This window comes from Dendropsophus ebraccatus, chromosome 2, assembly GCF_027789765.1.
Source record: "Dendropsophus ebraccatus isolate aDenEbr1 chromosome 2, aDenEbr1.pat, whole genome shotgun sequence".
Classification (NCBI taxonomy): domain Eukaryota; kingdom Metazoa; phylum Chordata; class Amphibia; order Anura; family Hylidae; genus Dendropsophus; species Dendropsophus ebraccatus.
The window spans coordinates 203,906,780-203,912,779 of record NC_091455.1 but is presented as its reverse complement, the minus strand read 5'-3'; the positions used below and the strand labels follow the sequence as shown (position 1 = coordinate 203,912,779).

At 48.1% G+C, this 6,000-nt stretch overlaps 1 protein-coding gene across 1 annotated transcript in view; it reads left to right on the top strand.

Annotated features, from left to right (window-relative positions):
* The first annotated feature begins 352 nt into the window (after positions 1–352).
* LOC138784873 (tumor necrosis factor receptor superfamily member 16-like) overlaps positions 353–6,000 on the top strand; it is a 45,777-nt gene continuing 40,129 nt past the window's right edge. The window contains exon 1 of the mRNA XM_069960568.1: positions 353–476. The gene's annotated coding sequence lies outside the window, so the exon portion shown is untranslated. The remainder of the gene's footprint in view (positions 477–6,000) is intronic.

Sequence of the window (6,000 nt, the reverse complement as noted above, 5' to 3'; positions counted from 1 at the left end):
GGTCCTCAACCTTACAGTGTGGAGTTCAGCCTGACAGAAAGGAAGAGGGAGAAGACTGAGCTGTAAGTGCTGCATGTCAGTGCCTCAGTGTTGTCAGTCAGTCTGTCTGTGTCACTCTGTCGGTGTCAATCAGTGAGTAAGTCAGTGTCTGTGTCAATAATGTGTGTTTGTGTATGTCAGTGGTGTCTCAAGGGATTGTGTATAATGTGTGGAAGATGGGTGCATAGTGGATGGATGAGGGTCCTGCTAAGGTTCTGTTGCCCGAGGGCCTGCAAAAACCTGGAGCCAGCCCCGCAAGTCACTCTTGTTCAATCTGCAAGGATTTGTCTATATTCTCCTTTTTATGTTCCAGGGTTGGAGAAATTACTCAAGGACCTCCTGGCATTGCCACCCTCTATTGGACCTCAGGTCAGAGACGGTGCTGATCGGCTCCCACTTCGGTACAGATATTGTGTGACAGATCTGCAGAGTCTCCTGTGAGTACCATTGTTCTATTTTCAGCCAAACTGTGCGGGTCCTTATCAGCAGAGTCTAGTCTAATTGGACTGTGATCGCTTTAAGTAGATCTGTAACCCATAGCAACCAAGCTATAGTGCCTCATTTCTGCCTGAAAGATAACTTATTCAGTTAAGCTGCTATTAGCAGTTATCTTAAAGGGGTACTCCAGGCAAATGTAATGAAACTACAATGAGCAGGGGGCAGTGGGAATATAATCATCAGGTAATACTTACCCATACCGGTGCCACCACTAGCAGTCAGCTTCTGATCTACAGGTTGCCATATTGTCACAACCCATAGGAACTACCCACTTAGCCAGTCAGTGACTGCAGAGGTGTCTGGCTCAGTGACTGGCTGAGTGGGGCCGTGACGTCACAGGACCATGGACGATTATGCCCTGTGACATATGCTGCACACTACTACGCCCAGCCAGCCCTGCACTACACCCCCTGCTGCAGTCCCTCCTGCCCACCACATTATAAAGCTACATCTCCCACAATGCAGGACATCGAGGGGCAACGTATTATGGGGTCTCAGCTCTAATTTTAAGCAGCAGCCAGAGGAATTGTGGGATGCAGCTTTAGGTGTGACTGGAGGACAATGCGCACAGTCAGCTCTGCTATGTAACTGGTGCAAGTGAATAATTTCCATAGAAAAGAAGCTGCAGTGTCAGCACCGCGCCCGGAACAGCAGAGCGTGCTTACACTCCGACCTCAGGCAGGACGCCGGCCAGCAGCCGCCACATCTCCTGACTTGGTGGTTTTCTTGGCCGATGTAATGTCAAGATCTCCCCGAAACCATCCGATTATAACAATTAATGACCGTCATGTGACCGCGCCGCCAAACCGGGAAGACATGGCCGCCAAGTGGGGCAAAACTTTATATGTGAAGGGATTGATGGTGCCACCCCCAGACTAATAGGGAGTACAGGGGGGACTACCATGTATCTAAGCCTATCATATGTGATACTGCCTGCTCAAGCTCTAAAGTGCAGATGGCGATGGGATATTGGGAGGGAGAGGCGCATCATTTCTAATGTTTTATTGCAGTGCAGCATTTATTGAGTGCAGCTCTGAAGTATAATACAGGATCTAACTGAGGATCAGTACAAGATCAGTAATGTAATGTATGTACACAGTGACCCCACCAGCAGAATATTGAGTGCAGCTCTGGAGTACAATATAGGATGTAACTCAGGATCAGTAATGTTATGTATGTACACAGTGACCCCACCAGCAGAATATTGAGTGCAGCTCTGGAGTACAATATAGGATGTAACTTAGGATCAGTAATGTAATGTATGTACACAGTGACCCCACAAGCAGAATAGTGAGTGCAGCTCTGGAGTATAATACAGGATGTAACTTAGGAACAGTAATGTAATGTATATACACAGTGACCCCACCAGCAGAATAGTGAGTGCAGCTCTGGAGTATAATACAGGATGTAACTCAGGATCAGTAATGTAATGTACACAGTGACCCCACCAGCAGAATAGTGAGTGCAGCTCTGGAGTATAATACAGGATATAACTCAGGATCAGTACAGGATCAGTAATGTTATGTATGTACACAGTGACCCCACCAGCAGAACAGTGAGTGCAGCTCTGGGGTATAATATAGGATAAGTTATGTCGTCTGTATACTCGGTGACCGTGATGATTATGTAGCTTCTATATGACGCAGGATCATGGTCTCTCATGTAATTTGGTTCCCATCCAAATGGAAGATATGTGGCTTCCGGAGAGATCTTTGAAGTTATGGCACGTCACGTGGATTAGGACATATGGCGTTCCCATCCCGCGGTGCCCCTCATATCTCGGTTGCAGTCAGTGGGGTATCAGTGAGGACTCTGATTAATAGAAGGAAGCCGGCCATTACAGCTGAGGATATGGATCATTTTTCAGCCGTTCCCTCCGGCCACATTCCAGATGACGACCCCTTGAATGTGACGGCTGCCGGACAGATGTGGTGGGATGGGGAGGGGGCTGCACGCTGCATTATTCATGGATCAGCTGTCTGTGGGCCTATATCATGTTATATAGGGTTACATGGGGATATTACAGGTTATATAGGACTATTAGGGGTTATATAGGGCTGGGTGAATTATATAGGGTTATTAGGGGATATATAGGGCTGGGTGCATTATATAGGGGTATTAGGGGATATATAGGGCTGGGTGCATTATATAGGGGTATTAGGGGATATATAGGGCTGGGTGCATTATATAGGGGTATTACAGGTCACATAGGGTTACATTAGATTACATAGGGGTATTACACGTTATATAGGGCTTAAGCCCCTATTACACGGGGGAACGAGAGGGAGCAAATGAGCGCTAACCGATAATCACTTCGTGTAATAGGGCCTTTAGTGTATTATATAGGGGTATTACAGGTTATATAGGTCTGGGTGCATTATTTAGGATTATTAGGGGATATATAGGTCTGGGTGCATTATATAAGATTATTAGGGGTTATATAGGGCTGGGTGCATTATTTACGGTTATTACAGGTTATATAGGGCTGGGTGCATTATATAGGGTTATTACAGGTTATATAGGGCTGGGTGCATTATATAGGATTATTAGGGTATATATAGGTCTGGGTGCATTATATAGGGTTATTACAGGTTATATAGGGCTGGGTGCATTATATAGGGTTATTACAGGTTATATAGGGCTGAGTGCATTATATAGGGTTATTACAGGTTATATAGGGCTGGGTGCATTATATAGGGTTATTACAGGTTATATAGGTCTGGGTGCATTATATAGGATTATTAGGGGATATATAGGTCTAGGTGCATTATATAAGATTATTAGGGGATATATAGGTCTGGGTGCATTATATAGGATTATTAGGGGGATATATAGGTCTAGGTGCATTATATCAGATTATTAGGGGTTATATAGGGTTACATTGAGTTACTATAGGTTATATTGGATTATTGAAGGGTGTATAGGGCTATTACAGGTTAAATAGGATTATTGCAGGTTGTATAGGGTTATTATAGGTTGTATAGGATTATTGCAGGCTGTATAGGATTATTATAGGTTGTATAGGATTATTGCAGGTTGTATAGGGTTAAACTGTATGTTGTAGTATAGAGGCTATTATGATCCATAGCGGTAATGACCGGCCTGAGGCGCTCCAGCTGTTGTGAAACTACAATTCCCAGAATGTCCCGGCAGACAAAGGCTGGGGGTTGTAGTTTTACAGTTTTGAGGCTTTAGGTTACATCTATGATGGTTTCACACAAAGCCGAGAAAAAAATAGACTTTACTGTATTTCATTTTGCTCTGAGCAATAGAGATCAGATACAAGTGTGTAATGTAGCTGCGACATCAGAGGGGGGCGGGCACGCCATATAGTGTATAATGTAACCGCAACACCAGAGGGGGGGCCACGCCATATAGTGTATAATGTAACCGCAACACCAGAGGGGGGGGGGCACGCCATATAGTGTATAATGTAACCGCAACACCAGACGGGGGGGGGCACGCCATATAGTGTATAATGTAACTGCAACACCAGAGGGGGGGGGCCACGCCATATAGTGTATAATGTAACCGCAACACCAGACGGGGGGGGGGGGGGGCACGCCATATAGTGTATAATGTAACCGGAACATCAGAGGGGGGGCCACGCCATATAGTGTGTAATGTAACCGCAACACCAAAGGGGGGGGCGGCACACCATATAGTGTATAATGTAACTGCAACACCAGAGGGGGGGGCCACGCCATATAGTGTATAATGTAACCGCAACACCAGAGGGAGGGGGGGCACGCCATATAGTGTATAATGTAACCGCAACACCAGACGGGGGGGGGGGGGGGGGCACGCCATATAGTGTGTAATGTAACTGCAACACCAGAGGGGGGGGCCACGCCATATAGTGTATAATGTAACCGCAACACCAGAGGGAGGGGGGGCACGCCATATAGTGTATAATGTAACCGCAACACCAGACGGGGGGGGGGGGGGGGGGGGCACGCCATATAGTGTATAATGTAACCGCAACATCAGAGGGGGGGGGCACGCCATATAGTGTATAATGTAACCGCAACACCAGACGGGGGGGGGGGCACGCCATATAGTGTATAATGTAACCGCAACATCAGAGGGGGGGCCACGCCATATAGTGTGTAATGTAACCGCAACACCAGAGGGGGGGGGGCCACACCATATAGTGTGTAATGTAACTGCAACACCAGAGGGGGGGCACACCATATAGTGTATAATGTAACCGCAACACCAGAGGGGGGGCACACCATATAGTGTATAATGTAACCGCAACACCAGAGGGGGGGCACACCATATAGTGTATAATGTAACCGCAACACCAGAGGGGGGGGGCACACCATATAGTGTATAATGTAACCGCAACACCAGAGGGGGGGCACACCATATAGTGTATAATGTAACTGCAACACCAGAGGGGGGGGGCCACGCCATATAGTGTATAATGTAACCGCAACACCGGAGGGGGGCACGCCATATAGTGTATAATGTAACTGCAACACCAGTGGTGGGGGCACGCCATATAGTGTATAATGTAACCGCAACACCAGAGGGGGGGCACGCCATATAGTGTATAATGTAACCGCAACACCGGAGGTGGGGGGGCACGCCATATAGTGTATAATGTAACCGCAACACCAGAGGTGGGGGGGCACGCCATATAGTGTATAATGTAACTGCAACACCGGAGGGGGGGGCGCACGCCATATAGTGTATAATGTAACCGCAACACCGGGGGGGCCACGCCATATAGTGTATAATGTAACCGCAACACCAGAGGGGGGGCACGCCATATAGTGTATAATGTAACCGCAACACCAGAGGGGGGGGGCCACGCCATATAGTGTATAATGTAACCGCAACACCAGAGGGAGGGGGCCACGCCATATAGTGTATAATGTAACCGCAACATCAGAGGGGGGGCCACGCCATATAGTGTATAATGTAACCGCAACACCAGAGGGGGGGGGCCACGCCATATAGTGTATAATGTAACCGCAACACCAGAGGGGGGGGGCCACGCCATATAGTGTATAATGTAACCGCAACATCAGAGGGGGGGCCACGCCATATAGTGTGTAATGTAACCGCAACACCAGAGGGGGGGGGCACGCTATCTAGTGTATAATGTAACGCAACACCGGGGAGGGGGGGGCACGCTATCTAGTGTATAATGTAACCGCAACACCAGAGAGGGGGGGGCCACGCCATATAGTGTATAATGTAACCGCAACACCAGACGGGGGGGGGGGGGCACGCCATATAGTGTATAATGTAACTGCAACACCGGAGGGGGGGGCACGCCATATAATGTATAGTGTAACTGCAACACCAGAGGGGGGGGGGCACGCTATCTAGTGTATAATGTAACCGCAACACCGGGGAGGGGGGGGCACGCTATCTAGTGTATAATGTAACCGCAACACCAGAGAGGGGGGGGCCACGCCATATAGTGTATAATGTAACCGCAACACCGGA